Here is a 17,053-nt window from a genome sequence, read left to right on the forward strand (position 1 = left end):
GCTACCGGCTGGAGTAGGCCTCTAGGTTTGCCTTTGGCTCCTTTCGCTGTTGCGCACACCGGGCAACCCCTGGAGTACGCCTCCACGTCCTTCCGGAGCGTGGGCCACCAAAACTGCCGCCGGATTAAGTGGAGTGTCTTTACGAAGCCGTAATGCCCCGCGCTCCGGCTGTCGTGGGCTCTCTCCATGACCTCCCGTCGGCAACCCTCGGGCACGTACAGCTTTCCTTCGTGCCACCACAACCCCTCTTGGCCGGTTAGCGCCTCTCGGTTCTGCTTGAGCCAACCGTCCCGCTCCGCTGCCTCCGCGAACCCTTGCCTTACTTCAGACGCCGCGTCCCGTCGCTCCCCCTTGGTCTGGCTTCGGGTCACCGCCTTTGCAGCCAGCCTGCTGGCGGGGATGACGGAGTCCACGATCTCCTCCCGTAGGCTGGCGTGCTGGGGCATGCGAGACAGTCCATCCGCTAAGAAGTTGCGCTTCCCGGGGATGTGTTTCAGTGTGAACCTGAACCTCCCGAAGTATTGGGACCACCGTGCCTGTTTGGGGGATAGCTTACGCGGGGTCTTCAGGGCCTCGAGGTTCTTATGGTCCGTCCACACCTCGAACGGTTCAGTTGCCCCCTCCAGTAGATGCCTCCACGTGGCCAGCGCCCACTTGACCGCGTACGCCTCTTTCTCCCACACCATCCACCTCCTCTCCGTCTCGGTGAATTTGCGGGAGGCGTAGGCGCACGGGTGGATGGCCCCTCCGGGCTGGGTTGGAGCAGGACTGCTCCCGTTGCCACGTCTGATGCATCCACTTGGATTATAAACCGCCGGTCTGGGTCGGGATGGCGCAGGATCGGCTCCGCGGTGAACCGCTGTTTTAGTTCCTCAAACGCCCCCTGGCATTCTGCAGTCCACGCGAGTGCCATGCTGGGCTTGGGGGTTTCCCAGTGCCCTTGGTTTTTAGCAGGTCGGTTAGGGGAAGGGCGATTTGGGCGAAGTTCGGGATGAACTGACGATAGAAGTTCGCAAACCCTAGGAAGCTTTGGAGTTGCCTCCGGGTTCGCGGCGCTTCCCAGCCCAGGACATCCCTTACTTTCGCCGGGTCCATCTCAATTCCCCGGCTGGATATTCGGTAGCCGAGGTAGTCTAGTTGCTCTCGATGGAACTCGCATTTCGAGAGCTTTGCGTACAGCTGTGCCTTCAGCAGTCTCTGGAGCACCGTGCGCACCAGGCTCACGTGCTCCGCCAGGGTCTCGGTGTAGATGAGGATGTCGTCCAGGTAGACCAGGACGCCCCGGTAGAGTAGGTCGTGCAGCACCTCATTTATTAGCTGCATAAATACCCCGGGGCCCCTTTTAATCCGAACGGCATCACGGAAAACTGGTAGCTTCCGAGCGGGGTGTTGAACGCCGTCTTCCACTCATCTTTTGCGCGGATCCTAACTCTGAAGTAGGCTTCGCGCAAGTCCAGTTTTGTGAACACCCTCCCCTTCGACAGATGCGACATCAAGTCCTTCATCAGGGGGAGGGGGTATTTGTACTCTGTGCTGATTGCGTTCAGCCCCCGGTAGTCTACGCACATACGGAGCGAGCCGTCCTTCTTCTCCCGGAATAACACCGGGGCCGCTAATGGTGACTTCGCGGGTTGGATGAATCCCCGTGCTAGGTTCTTGTCTATGAACTCGCGCAGGGCTCCCATCTCCCTCCTCGACAGGGAGTACATTTTTGGCTTAGGCAGGGTCGCTCCTGGCTCTAGCTCGATGGCGCAATCACTGGGCCGGTGTGGTGGGAGCTGGTCAGACTCCTTCTCCCCGAACGCTGCCGCCAGGTCTCGATACTGCCTCGGGATTCCGCCGCCCGTCGGGGGTTCCCCGGGTCCGGCCCCTCGCTTTGCGGTTGCCTCGCCAGTCGCCGCTGCCTCCCCTCGCCTCGGGATCGTGGCGGGTCTCCGGGGTCCCGGCGCTGCTGCTGCTGCTGTTGCTGTTGCCGCCCGGGTCTCGGGGCCCATCTGCTCTCGCCCCGTCTCCCGGTGTCCCGGACCCGCCGCTTGTCCGCCGGTGGTTGCGGCTGCCTCCGTCTCCACGGCTCGGTCCCCTCTGCTCTCGCCCCTCGCCGGTCTGTCGACCCCGAACCGCACTGCCTCCGCCGTCCAGTCGACTCGTGGGTTCCGCCGCCGCAGCCACGCCAAGCCGAGTACCACCGCGTAGTCGGCCACCGGGACCACCACGAACCTCAGTTCTTCCCGGTGACTCCCGATCGTCATCTGGACCGGCTCGGTGTAATACTGAGCTGGCCCCCCCCCTGCCAGCGTGCCATCTAACTGGCTGAATGAAATGGGCTCCCGGAGGCGCCTCAGCTGTAGCCCGAGCCCCGAGACCACCGCTGGGTGCATCAAGCAGTGGGTGCAGCCCGAGTCCAGTAGCGCCCGTAGCTGCGCCTCCCCTCCGGATCTCACCCCCTGGACGTGTATCCTCACCCGGAACGGTGGGCAGTCCTCGTCTCCTATTGGGTCCGCGCGCCTCGACTCCCCTGCTCGCACTGGGACGCCGTTCAGTGCGAGCGCGCCTCGTTTCCCGCCGGCTCCGAGTCCTCTCCGGAGGATGCTGTCTCCGGGGTCGACCACCCCCGCGTCCTTTCTCGGTCACCGCCGCCACTGCCCCCTTCCGCGGTCGGTCACCGGTCCTTTCCCGTTCGCACGCGGGGTTTTGACCTCGGGCCGTGGTGGGGCGCCTTCCCGCTCCGTCGGGCACTGCGCCGCTCGGTGGCCTCTGCCTCCGCATCGGAAGCACAGATTCGGGGCTCTGGTCGCCTCTCGCCTCCCGGTGGACTGCCGTCGACCGCTCCGTCTCTCCTCGGGGTCCTCTCCCTCGGCCGGTCCCTCGTCTGGTCCCGTCGTCTTGTGCTCTGTTGGATCTGCCGCCACGCCGATTCCGCCGTTCCGGCCAGCCAGATCCAATCCTTCACTGTGGCCGGGTCGTCCCGCCCCAGTGCCCGTTCCAGGATCTCTGGGTTGAGTCCCCTCTTAAAATACTTCACCTTCAGGGACTCTGGCCAGTCCGCGAGCTTCTCGGCCAACCTCCGGAACTCCAGGGCATATTCCGATACCGATTTGCCCCGCTGCCTGAATTGTAGGATGTCGTCCTCCGCCCGCTTGGCGCTCAATGTGTCCTCGAATCTGTCCCGGAGCGCCTGCATGAAGTCCGGGAAACTCCGTAGTTCCGCCGCGTTGGCATCGTACAGCCCGATCACCCAGCTGGCGGCTTGGCCATCTAGCAGCTCGGCCACGTAGGATACCCTGTCCTCGTCTCTAGCGAATAGGTGACCACCCCTCTGCATGAACCCCCTGACGTGCGTCAGAAAGTGCGGCAGCTGTTCGGGGTCCCCTGAGAACTTCCCAGTGATACCTCGAAGTCTCAGGGCGTCTGCCGCCCGTTGGTCCTCCGACCGGGGCGCCGTGGGTGGTGCCGGCGGGGGTGTCGGACCGCCCCCCCTGTCGCTCGCCTCCTCGTTCACCGCCGGTGGCCCCACTCTCTGTAGTAGGGTCTGGAGCATCGCCTCCACGGCGTCTAGGCGTCGCTCGACTCTCTCCTCTAGTCGGGCGAATTTCTCGCTCCACTCACGGTTCCGGAACCCCGAACCCCGGGTCATCGTAACGCCCGAATCGTCTGGTCCTTGATTCACGCCCATCGACCACCGCTCGGATGGAGTGCGCCCGGCCCTGGCTGCTGCCCTGTCGCTCCCGGGCGGCTCCGACCGCCCTTCCACGAGCCTGGATCCCTCGCGCTCCAGCTGACCCACGGATTCCTCGTCGCTGGTCATGCCTGTATTGAGAAAGAAAACGCTCCTCGGTGGTACCGGGTAGCGCTGACGGTGAGTCCTGGCTTTATGTGAGATTTGCCCCGTTCGACAGAGAAACTCTCGTGACACGTGTGGTTCACAAAGAAGGTTTACTCATGCGTAACGTAGTAGTCACAAGCAAAGCCAGGACTGGCTTGGTACAATTGCATCACTTGTTATATTCCCCCCTTCCCGCGCTTTTTCCCGCCTCGTGATCGCGTTGCGGCTGTGGGCTATTAGGCCCCCCAATGTCCCCCCTGATCGTTCATGATGGCAGGGTCGGTCAGAGTCCATTGTCCTTGATTGCCAGTCCCCCTCCGGCTGGGTTGGCCCCTCCCTGCTACGTGCAGACCGCAGGTTCTGTGCTGCGTTGCGATCTTGTTTCGCTGCCCTGCGGCCCCGTTCCTTGCTTGCTCGCGCCGTTATCAGTTCGTAATTAAAAGCTTCCGCTGCGGTTTTCCTGTTTAGCTGGCCGCAGGTGGCTCGTTAATTAGCGGCGCTTTCGGTTCCTCTTTTCCCCGCTAGCTACCGCCGGTGGATTCCGCGTGGTCTGGTTGCGAGCTTCCCTGCAGCCCCGTGCTTCCCTGAAACCTCGTGCTGACCAAACCTGACATCCGGACCCTGAAGTATGCCTCTCGCAAGTCCAGTTTTGTGAACACTTTCCCCTTGGACAGGTGGGACAGAAGGTCCTTCATCAGGGGGAGGGGGTAGTGGTATTCAGTACTTATGGTGTTCAGCCCCCGGTAGTCCACGCACAGCCTTAGCGAGCCATCCTTCTTTTCCCGGAACAACACCGGGGCCGCCAAGGGGGACTTCGCGGGTTGGATGAAGTTCAGGTTCTTGGTTGGAGGAAGTTCAAGTTCTTGTCCACAAACTCCCGTAGAGCACCCATCTCCTTCCCCGACAGGGAGTACATCTTAGACTTGGGCAACTTAGCCCTGGGCTCTAGCTCTATGGAGCAGTCACTGGGTCCATGGGGCGGGAGCTGGTCCGATTCCGCCTCGCCGAACAGTGCCATCAGGTCGCGGTAAGGATGGGGGATGCTCCTGATGTCCGCCAGATCCTCTGCTCCCCCTTGCGCGGGGTTGGCCGCCGCTGCTGCTGCCTGGGCCACCGCCACCTCCGGGATCCCCGACGTCGCCACTGCCGCCATTCTGGCTTCTGGCGTGGTCTGTGCACTTCCCCACGTGGCTAGCTCCTCCTCTGCCGATTGCTGCTCCGGAGTTGCTCCCTTCTTGGTTGGCGCCCGTTGTCGCCTCTGGTTCTCCCTCATCTGCTCTTCCTTGTCTCGGAATCGCACCGCCTCCGACACCCAGTCAACGAGGGGGTTCTACCGCCTCAACCATGCCAGTCCAAGTACCAGTGCATAGTAGCTCCTTGTGATGGGTCCTGATTGTCATCTTGACTGGCTCAGTGTAGTACTGAGCCAGCCCCCCCTGCAAGTGAGCTGTCCAGTTGACTGAAGGCTATGGGCTCTTGGAGCCGTTGTACCTGGAGGCCCAGTCCCGATACCAGCACCGGGTGTATCAAGCAATGGGTGCACCCAGAGTCCAGTAATGCCTTCAGGTTAGCCTCAGCCTTACTCCCCGGATGTGGACCCTCACCCACATGGGTGGCCAGTCCTCGCTCACCATTGTGTCTTCGTGTCTTGGCTCCTCTGCCCGCACTGGTTCAGTGCAGATGCCGCTCGTTTCCCGCTGGCTCTGCCTCTTCCCCCGACAATGCTGACTTGGGGGTGGACCAGCCGGTCCCACTGCGCTCTGCTGCTGCAGCTCCTATTCCTTTCTGTGGTCAGTCAGGGGCACGCCATCCTGGAGGTTTCGGTGTCCTGGTGTCTACGCGGTATGGGGCCTCGTCCTGCTCCATTGGGCACTGTGCTGCCCAATGGCCTTGTCCTCCGCACCGGAAACAGAGACCTGGTTTCTTCTGAGTCTCCCACCCTCCTGCGGGTTGCCGTTGGCTGCTCCACTTCTCCTCCACAGCTGCCTTGCCCGGCTCAGCTTTGCTTAGCTTCTGGTGCTTTGTCCTTTGCTTAATTTGCTGCCACGCAGACTCTGCCATCTTGGCCAACCAGATCCACTCCTTTAGCATGGTCGGATCATCCCGACTGAGTGCCCTCTCTAGGATCTCTGAGTTGAGCCCGTTCTTGAAATAGTCTACCCTCAGGGATTAGTGAGTTTTTCTGCTAGGCACTGGAATTCTAGGGTGTACTCGGCCACCGATTTTTCCCTTTGTCTCAGGCGTTGGATGTTGTCCCTGGCCTGCCTGGCACTCAGCGTGTCCTTGAATCTATCCTGGAGTGCCTGCATGAACTCCAGGAAACTCTCTAGCTCTGCTGTGTTGGCATTGTATAAACGGACGATCCAACTGGCTGCTTGGCCCTCCAACAAGTCGGCCACGTAGGCAACTCGCTCCCTGTCGTTGGAGAAAAGGTGGCCGCTCTGCTTCATAAAATTCCTCACCTGTGTGAGGAAGCAAGGTAGTTGTTTGGGGTCCCCTGAGAATTTTCCGTTCAGGCCCCGGAACCGCAGTGTGTCCGCCGCCTGTTGGTCTCCTGATATCTTACCTCCGAGGCGCGTTCTCGGTGCCAGATGGGGCATAGGACCAGTGCTGATCTCGCCCGACTCCTCCTTCACCTGTGGTTCTGCTGCAGGGGCCTCGTTCCCACGAAGTATGGCCTGCAGCATCGCCTGGATGGCTTCTAACCACTGCTCGAATTTGACATCCAAGCGGGTTAGGGGTTCCTCCAATTCCCGGGCTTTGGATCCCGAGCCACGGCTCGTCATGACTCCCCATCCTGCCGACCTGTAGGGTCCCATGCTGATGCCAAACGACCACCTGGCATCCTCTGGTGCCCTCTCGGGTGCATCCCCACGCCCCTCGCTCTGGGCTGGTCCTGCCATCGCACCTTCAGGCTTGGGCTCCTCGTTGCACTGCTGGCTTGCGCCTTCTCCGTCGCTGGCCATCTTGGTCAAAGTCAACAGGCTTGGAATACTCGGCTGTCCTGCGGATAGAATTGCGAGTGCTCCTCAGTGATACTGGGTAGTGCTCAGGATGAACCCTGGCTTTATGTAAGGTTTACCCTGTTCATCTCAGAGAAACTCTCGTGACACGTGTGTTCAGCAAAGAAGTTTACTCAAGCGTAATGTAAGTAAGTACAGACAAAGCCAGGGTTGGCTTGGGATAGCTTACATGGTATTTTATAGCTTCCCCATTCCCGCGCTTTACCCGTTGCTTAGTTACAGATTACCCGCAGCAATCCCCCCTCACCCAAATGGCAGATTCAGTCCGGTGCTTTTGTCTTTCTGATTGCAGTCCATGGGTTGTGCCGTTGCTGCCTTTGTTGGGTTTGCCTGTTTGCACGGAAAGCTGGGAATTCTCTATCGTTCGTTGATTGCTTCGCTTCTGAACCTCTGCGCTTTCCTTTGTTTGCAGTGCCCGAGGGGAAACCTCTGCTGATACAAAGTATCCACTTGCGGTTTTGAGTTAAGCGTCACCACCTGGCTGTAATCAGTTCGCAGTTTCACTTTCTCTTTTTCTCGGCTAGCGCCCGGGCAGTGAAATTGACTAGGTGCAGCTGAGCAGTGCTTCGCCGTGCTGACTGAATCTGACAAAGGGAGCATAGCCCACAGCTGCATAGTGGGTGGAGCAAGAGGCTCAGCAGAGACATTCCCTAAGTTATTGGGCTATAAAGGTGATGGTGGGAGAACTGTACTTTCAGACTTGCAAAAGTCTCTTAATGTAGCTTTACAATAAAATAGAATTAGCTTATCTGGTTGTGTTTCCTGTCTGGTCTACCTGGTAAGGCTGATAGTGGCAGAGACAAATAACTACTTTTATTTGAGCACATAAAAGACTGACGGTTAAACTTAAGATTTTGCAAGATGTGAAAGAACTAGGTGGACTGCAAGTACCACATCTCAAATTCTGTTATCAAGCCAGTTGGACTCTCAAAGGTTTGCATAAATATCTGGCTAGATACAACACAGATCATACTTGATTATAAACAGTACCTTAAATTTATGGGATAAATAGAGAAGAATAAGTTCAGACTTCGCACCCCTTGCTTCGCACCCCTTGCTTAATATTTATTTTCATGAAGATGAATTTAGGAAAAATAATGTGGAGAGATGATAATTTGTATATCTCTAACAAAGCAAGCCTTGCATGGTAGGAACCACCTCATTACTTTCAATAACTTCAAACAACTTGTGCCAACTTATAGTAAATAGAGGATGACTTCCCCAACTTTGAAGGTTGCTAGATATATTTGGACATCAATGGAAAAAAGGCTGAGCTGGAATCATCTGAGAAATTTTTGTTTTGGAGTAATCTTAATCTGAAGTTAGCAGAAAAAATGTTCTATTGCAAATTCTGGGCCATTCAAGGGATTAACACCTTGAATCAATTATTATTTTAAGGATTTTTAAGGTTATGTGTTACCTTGCAATTAATTAACATGTATTGTAGCTGCTAGCTTGCTCAGTTCTGCCATGATAGTAGTGGGGGGGGGCACTTAGGTGAATAACAGAGCAGATGGCTTGTTATCTAGTATGCAGGAATGCCAAGGCCGTACCAACATGAGAGCAGGAAAAGGCGCCAGAAGGACTGAGGGGAGGAAGGGGGGCAAGCAAAAAGAGTTAAGAAAGCGCAGGCTTTTCAGTTTCAGCAATTTTCTACTATGGACTGTTAACCCTCAATAAACTGATTTTCTTTTGGATTTGCTGAGTTTCCAGAGAAGGTTTCTTTTTACTGGGAATTAAAAACTGCACAGTGCAGTGACATTATGTTTTAAATATCATTTGCCTGGATCAACTGCTTTGCAGTATACAGAATTAAAGCACGTGTATTAAAAACTATTATGGTCCAGATGCTTCAGAGGTACCTGAAATGTTTAAGAGAGATTGTATTGGAAGTAAAATCAACAATCCAAATCTATATGAAATTTTAAAAATATGATGGAAGTTAATATGATAGGTAAAATAAGGAATTGGGATACTCAGTTTTGGAAAATCAATGTGCCCAAGTTTTAAGAAATGCAAAATATACTTCTTAGCACTTAGGGATTAAGTTAATACATCAGAAAAACATTTGTGTTAGTCAAAGAATGTTTTTAAAAGGTTTAGATATCATACTTTTTCTGTTAGCATTTTAAGAAATTCGAGGGCTATTTGATTATGTTATTTTTCTTTCTTTAAATTTTGGGAAAAACAGAAGTTAAAGATGTAAATGAATTATACTCCAAAAATAGGGAATTTGATATTTGCCTTTATGAAGGCTAATTTCAGCAAAGAGAATCATCCTACATACGTGAAAAGAAATTTACAGTCCAAAGAGTAGATTCAAGAGATGTGTCTTTTATTCATTGTTGAAGTATCTTTTTACTGTAAAAATGAGAAAATGCAGTAATATGTTTCTATATGGTCTAGATTTAATAATACATGAAAGGATTGGGATTTTATACTATTATATTTATTTCCCCTTTAATTTGTTTTAGTTTACTTTAATCACTATTATGTATTTTTGTTTTGTATTGCTGTATTACTAAAAAAAAATTAAAAAGAAAAGCTTTTTACAAAAAAGTCATTTAAACCTCCAACAACATACAGTAGGAGAAGAAAGTCTCTAGGTAATGTATACAAGCTATAGGAAAATGCCCTGGACCTTGCCCCTACCTAATTTAATTAATTTAATTGTATCTATTATTTCTTGCAAAAATAATGATGTAGTTAAATGAACATACTGATCCCAAGTAATCTTCAAGAGATTTATGCCATTCAGAAAGAAATATCTTTCAACTCTGCTTGGTTTTGGTTTTATTGTTTTTCATTGGAATGTTTACGATCTTCCATCAGTACTGTATAAATATAATTGTGTCGAAACAATATAATATATTATATTATATTGGATTAAGATTTACAATGTAATTTTTAAAAAACATTCAGTTATCATCTCCCCTGCCTCCAAATTCAATGGTGATGGCTTGCTTTGGTTTGCTTGGCTCTTAAATTTTTAAACTTTGGTGTTGTTCATTCTTCCACACTGTGCATTCTGTTTTTTCCTTCCCTTTCTTTGGGAAGATTTCAGAATGCATATAAAAACGCAATAACAACAAAAAAGCACTTGATAAACGTGAGAGCATATGTGCCACTTATCATTGTCTCTTGCATTGTTGATATTGTTCAATCTATTTTGCTGCAAAGGCATGTTTTACCTATTTGTTGAAGTCTTTCTTTAGCTCTTCAGGTATAAAAATAGTTGTTTGTTATGCAATAGTGTATGCATAAATTATTTGAATGTAATATAATTGTAATTTATGGGATATAAATGCTGATTGGGAGATGTTTTATGAATGAATTAGCATGTGGAGAGGTTTAACTCAACTTAACCAAAAGCAACCAGCAACAGTTTACTGTCTCCTGCTTGTTCCTAAGTATGAACTATCAAAGAGAAAGAATTTGTTGCTGATACAGGACAATTTTCAAGTTGTATGTAATACATTTTAAAAAAAACCAAAACCAAATGGTCTGTTGAAGCAAAATGTATTTTGATAAACTATGTTTTCTTCAGTGGCAACTTAATATTCATATAGCCATTGCTTAGATAAATCCCATAATCTTTTAAAACCATACAATTTCTATGTGGGAATTAACTTAAAAATTAAGAGTGTGAAGCACTGAAATAAAAAAAAAAATTAAAATATTGTGCTTAAAAATTAGTGTAAGGTGCATTCAAATAATAAATACCAAGATAGATGTTACATCATAATCTAAGACCTACTGCACGGATAGTCTTTTGATGGGTGGCACCAACTCTAGCCCCTTCATGGATCACTGCCGTGTTGTGGCGAAGGGACTTGCGTAACTCAATGAAGCCATGAGCTATGCCGTGCAGGGCCACCCAAGATGGACAGGTCATGGCGGAGAGTTCTGACAAAAAGTGGTCCATTGGAGAAGGAAATGGCAACCCACTCCAGTATCCTTGGCAAGAAAACCCCATGGACAATAACAAAAGGCTAAAAGATATGACACCGGAAGATGAGCCCCTCAGGTTGGAAGGTATCTAATAGGCTACTGGGGAAGAGCAGAGGGCAATTCAAAGTAGCTCCAGAAAGAGTGAAGCAGCTGGGCCAAAGCCGAAAGGACACTCATTTGTGGATGTATCTGGAAGTGAAAAGAAGTTCTGATGCTGTAAAGAACAATATTGCATAGGAACCTGGAATGTAAGATCTATGAATCAAGGCAAGCTGGATGTGGTCAAACATGAGATGACAAGATTGAACATTGACATCTTGGGAATCAGCGAACTGAAATGGACGGGAATGGGTGAATTTAATTCAGGTGACTGTTACATCTATTACTGTGGGCAAGAAACCCTTAGAAGAAATGGAGTAGCCCTCACAGTCAATAAGAGAGTGGGAAAGGCAGTAATGGGGTACAACCTCAAAAATGACAGAATGATCTTAGTGCGAATCCAAGGCAAACCATTCAACATCACAGTAATCCAAGTCCATGCCCCAACCACTGATAGCAAAGAAGCTGAAGTTGACCAGTTCTATGAACACCTATAACACCTTCTAGAACTAGCACCAAAAAAGATGTCCTTTTCATCATAGGGGATTGGAATGCTAAGTAGGAAGTCAAGGAATAATCGGAATAACAGGCAAGTTTGGCCTTGGAGTACAAAATGAAGCATGGCAAAGGCTAATGGAGTTTTGTCAAGAGAACAAGCTGGTCATAGCAAACACTCTTTTTCAACAACACAAGAGACAACTCTCAGATGGTCAATACTGAAACCAGATTGATTATGTACTTTGCAGCCAAAGATGCAAAGCTCTATACAGTTAGTAAAAACAAGACCGGGAGCTGACTGTGGCTCAGATCATTAGCTTCTTATTGCAAAATTTAGGCTTAAACTGAAGAACGTAGGGAAAACGACTAGACCACTCAGGTATGACTTAAATCATATTCCTTGTGAGTATACAGTGAAGGTGATGAATAGATTTAGAGGATTAGATTTGGTAGACAGAGTGCCTGAAGAACTATGGACAGAGGCAGCAGCTAAAACCATCCCAAAGAAAAAGAAATGCAAGAAAGCAAAATGGCTGTCTGATGAGGCTTTACAAATAGCTGTGGAAAGAAGGAATGTGAAAAGCAAGGGTGAAAGGGAAAGATATAAGCAACGGAATGCAGATTTCCAGAGAATAGCAAGGAGAGATAAGAAGGCCTTCTTAAATGAACAATGCAAAGAAATCGAGGAAAACAATAGAATGGGGAAGACTAGAGATCTCTACAAGAAAATTGGAGATATCAAGGGAATGTTTTGTGCAAAGATGGGCATGATAAAGGACAAAAAAGGCAGGGACCTAACAGAAGCAGAAGAGATTAAGAAGAAGTGGCAAGAATACACAGAAGAGCTATACAAGAAAGATCTTAATGTCCCTGATGTCCACGCTGGTGTAGTCACTGACCTTGAGCCGGACATCCTAGAGAGCGAAGTCAAGTGGGCCTTAGGAAGCATTACTAACAACAAAGTTAGCAGAGATGACAGTATTCTAGCTGAGCTATTTAAAATACTAAAAGATGATGCTGTTAAAGTGCTGCACTCAATATGCCAATAAGTTTGGAAAACACAACAGTGGGCACGGGATTGGAAAAGGTCAGGTTACATTCCAATTCCAAAGAAGGGCAATACCAAAGAATGCTCAAACTACCACACAATTGCACTCACTTCACATGCTAGCAAGGTTATGTTCAAAATCCTACAAGCTAGGCTTCAGCAATATGTGAACCGAGAACTACCGGATGTACAAGCTGAGTTTTGAAGAGGCAGAGGAACTAGAGATCAAATTGCCAACATTTGCTGGATCATGGAGAAAGCATGAGAGTTCCAGAAAACATCTACTTCTGCTTCATAGACTATGCAAAAGCCTTTGATTGTGCACAACACACAACAAACTGTGGCAAGTTCTTAAAGAGATGGGGGTACCAGACCACCTTACCTGTTTCCTGAGAAATCTGTATGTGGGCCAAGAAGCAACAGTTAGAACCAGTCATGGAACAACCGATTGGTTCAAAATAGGGAAAGAAGTATGACAAGGGTGTATATTGTCACCCTGCTTATTTAACTTATATGGAGAATACATCATGAGAAATGTCAGGCTGGAAGAATCACAAGCCGGAATTAAGATTGCAGGGAGAAATATCAACAACCTCAGATATGCAGACGATACCACCCTAATGGCAGAAAGTGAAGAAGAACTAAAGAGCCTCTTGATGAGGGTGAAAGAGGAGAGTGCAAAAGCTGGCTTGAAACTCAACATTAAAAAAACTAAGATCATGGCATCTGGACCCATCAATTCCTGGCAAATAGGAGGGGTAGAAATGGAAGCAGTAACAGACTTTATTTGGGCTCCAAGATCACTGCAGATGGAGACTGCAGCCATGAAATTAAAAGACGCTTGCTCCTTGGGAGGAAAGCTATGGCAAACCTAGACAGCATATTAAAAAGCAGAAACATCACCTTGCCAACAAAGATCCGGATAATCAAAGCTATGTGTCAGAACCTCGCAACCAGCATTATAGCTAGCTTGTTCAGTTCTGCCATAGTAGCAGTGTGTGTGTGTGTGGGGGGGGGGGGGTTAGGTGAATAACAGTTAGAACAGATGGGTTGTTATCTAGTATGCAGGAATGCCAAGGCCATACCAAAGTGAGAGCAGGAGAAGGCACCAGAAGGACTGAGGGGAGGAAGGGGGGCAAGGAATGAGAGGTTAAGAAAGCGTTAGTGCGTGCAGGCTTTTCAGTTTCAGCAATCTCTACTATGGACTGTATGTTAACCCTCTGATTTTCTTTTGGACTTGCTGAGTTCCAGAGGTGGTTTCTTTTTATTGCGGTTGAGAGCCTGACACTATGGTTTTTCCAGTAGCAATGATGCCTTTGAATTGTGGTGCTGGAGAAGACTCTGGAACCTCCAGCAATCAATCTATAAGCTCAGTAGTTGCTTGCTTGCTTGCTTCGTTTCTACCATTTGTTTAGTGGGGGGGGCGGGGGGACAGCAAGGAAGGTGAGACCACTGACCCAGATGGATTGTTATCAAAAGCCAGGAATGTACAAGGTTGCACCAACATGAGAACCCAGTACTGGCTGAGGGGAAGGAGGGGCAATGAGGGGGTAAAAGTAGAGTGGGAAAGCACGGGCTTTTAGTTTCAGCAATGCTTTGAAGCTGCATGTACATCTCAATAAATGAACTTCTTTTTGAACTTGTTACGAGTTTCAAGAGATTTTTCTTCGTTGGGATTTGAACATCGCAGACCTGACAGTTCTTTGGACTGCTAGAAGGTCAAACCAGTCAATCCTAAAGGAAATCAACCCTGACTGCTCATTGGAAGGATTGATACTGAAGCTCAAGCTCAGATACTTTGGCCACCTAATGTGAAGAGAGGACTCTTTGGAAAAGACCCTGATGCTGGAAAAGATTGAAGGCAAAAGGAGAAGAGGATGGCAGAGAATGAGATGGTTAGATAGCATCACTGAAGCAATGAGCATGAAATTGAGCAAACTCAGGGATACAGTGAAGGACAGGAAGGCCTGGCGCAATATGGTTCATGGGGTCACGAAGAGTTGGACATGACTAAACGACTGAACAACAACTGACTCTAAAGGATCATGCATGTGATGCTACTGCTAGATGGAGGTGGTCATGGTCAGGAGTGCTTTTGCCCAACTTCTGTTGGTAATCAGTGATGGCTGGAGTGAGAGACCTTTGCATGCTGTCATTGCTACTTGCTTGGACAAAGCTCCCTACTTGGGGACTGCCTCTGAAGGCCATGTGGAAGCTTCAATTTACAGTGATTAACTGGCACTTGTCACCATGAGCACATTACACTTGTGATTTGTGCTCTGGACTGGCTTCCTATTAGCTGCTCGATGCAATTCAAAGTGCTGGTCATTACCTATAAAGCCTCATATGGCTTGCTGCTGAGATATGTGAAGGACTGTCTCCTTCAGCTGGAACTGACTACCCAAGCTCTGCATCTGGGAGAAACAGTTGCTGATCCCCCATTTCTGCTTCTCAGCCTACTCTTTGAAATTGGTTTGGCTGCCACTGTCTGGGCCTTCTTGGAAACTCTGGGAAACTCAGTTTCTCCAAAAGGCCTATAGTGATAAAGTCCACCTGTTCTATAATTTTATATGTTTTTAGTTCCTATCATGAACATTTTATTTAAATCCAATGTAAACTGCTAGGTTTCTTGTAATTGCAATAAAGAAAAACAAAATAAAAATTAGATGGGTATTCATAATAAAACATGATTCCTTAAACAAGTAAAATCAGCCTTTAGCCCAGTAAATTTTCAACCTTAAATGACACTGCTAAGTCCTTCATTCACTAAGCACTTGAATTTTTATCAATACCAAATATTTGAAGAATAGGGAAGATAAATATGATTGCTCTAATATCTCAGAAGAGAATTGACATCAAATAGAACTTGGTAAGAACACTAAAAACATTCACAGATTTCATATTGAATGCTGTTACAGTTTTTAAAAATCAGATTTGATTATTTTCTGCCATAGTATGGCAGACATAATTAATTGCTCTTTGGTTTATTATTATTTCTCCTATTGCTCACTTTTGTTGGCAAGTAGATGGTTTGAGATTTGTTTATTAATGACATTTGTTAGCCTTAATATAATGCATTATTTGATCCGTTATGTACTATAACAGCCTTAGCTGGCAATGAATTCAGTACAGCAGGTTGAAAGCAACCTGGATTCAAGCGTGAATCTATTAAGAAAAAAATGTTCATATACCATATATATTTGTAGTTTTACCAGTGGGGAAATTTACCGCTATACTGAAATATAAGCCACAGGACTTTGATTCCTTCCAAATTTGGATCCACAATATGTGCAAAGATGCAACATGGTTTAATATTAGTTGTTTATATAAAACCATTTCCCCCCAAAATAACTATGCAAACGCTCTTCATACAAAAATAGGCAATTTAATAATTTTATATAAAAAATTAAAATACAAATTACATTTTATACTGTACATTGTTTTTACTCGCATACAGATAAAGTTGGATTCTTCTAACTTAATACAATACAGATCCAATCCTACAAAGAGATCTATGCAGAATGTAAAGGGGAATTTCAGATATCATACTAAGCTTCAAATGTATAATTATATGTATTATACAACTTTAGCATGCAACATCTATGTTGATATATTTGATCCAAATATCTTTACTATCCCTTTTCTAGAACTGCAGGTTTATAGTTTAAGCAAAATGAATGTGTATCCTACTTTGATAATATTTAGCTTGAAATATATGCCCAAACGTAGAAGGAAATTTGGAATGCATCTTAATAAATTAAGGATGGTTTAATTAATAAGACATAAAAATAATAGACAACTTTACATCCAATCAAGCAAATGTTTAAATCATGAAACTGCCTACTGCGTTGGCAGTAATGATTGTTTCAGTTATTTAAAACTCACTTCCAAGCAAAATCAGAGAATCATATGGATAAAATGCAGCACAATTTATTAAATAGCTATGGATAAATTGCAGCACAATGTATTATAGCAACTTAAATATGGCAACAAGCATATTTTCCCAAACCTTTAAGACTGTCTTCTATATTTATTAATCAACACCCCCCAGGCTTTAATATGCATATTAAATTACCTTTCTCCTCCACATCTAGTAAACTATACTTAACCCTTAATAATGAGAAATATAACTTCATTAGCAAAGAGATGATAGATTTTCAAATGGAAAAGTGAATTTTGGTAAATCAATTCATGACAAATGATATAGCTTCAAAAAATAGAAAAAAGTTCAGATTAAATGTTTATATTCATCAGTACACAGACACACACACATCAGGTTTGAAACTGAGTTGTGGAAAGAGAAATTCTTGCTTTCGAGCTGTGCTGTTTTTATAATGATGATTACAAACATTACAGGGCTTCAGAAGCATGCTGAGAATCTTAGAAAAGCAGTACTATTTTCAGGACAAAGGTCATCACCTTGCTAGATTGAGAAATCAGTGCTGTGTTTTTTTCTAAGAAAAATGGGACATAGCAAAGTGTAGCATTTGTGCACACACATTCCTCCCCAAAGCTAAGATGGCATTAGATGAAGGTCAGGATCCTGGAAACCATATAATTAAGTTGGCCAGCAAGTCATCTAATATTTGTGGATCCCACAAAATAAATACA

The sequence above is a fragment of the Python bivittatus genome, unplaced genomic scaffold (assembly GCF_059951505.1).
Source record: "Python bivittatus isolate LINGU-HERP-01145 unplaced genomic scaffold, Pbiv_v1 ctg000200_np1212, whole genome shotgun sequence".
NCBI classification, from domain to species: Eukaryota; Metazoa; Chordata; class Lepidosauria; order Squamata; family Pythonidae; genus Python; species Python bivittatus.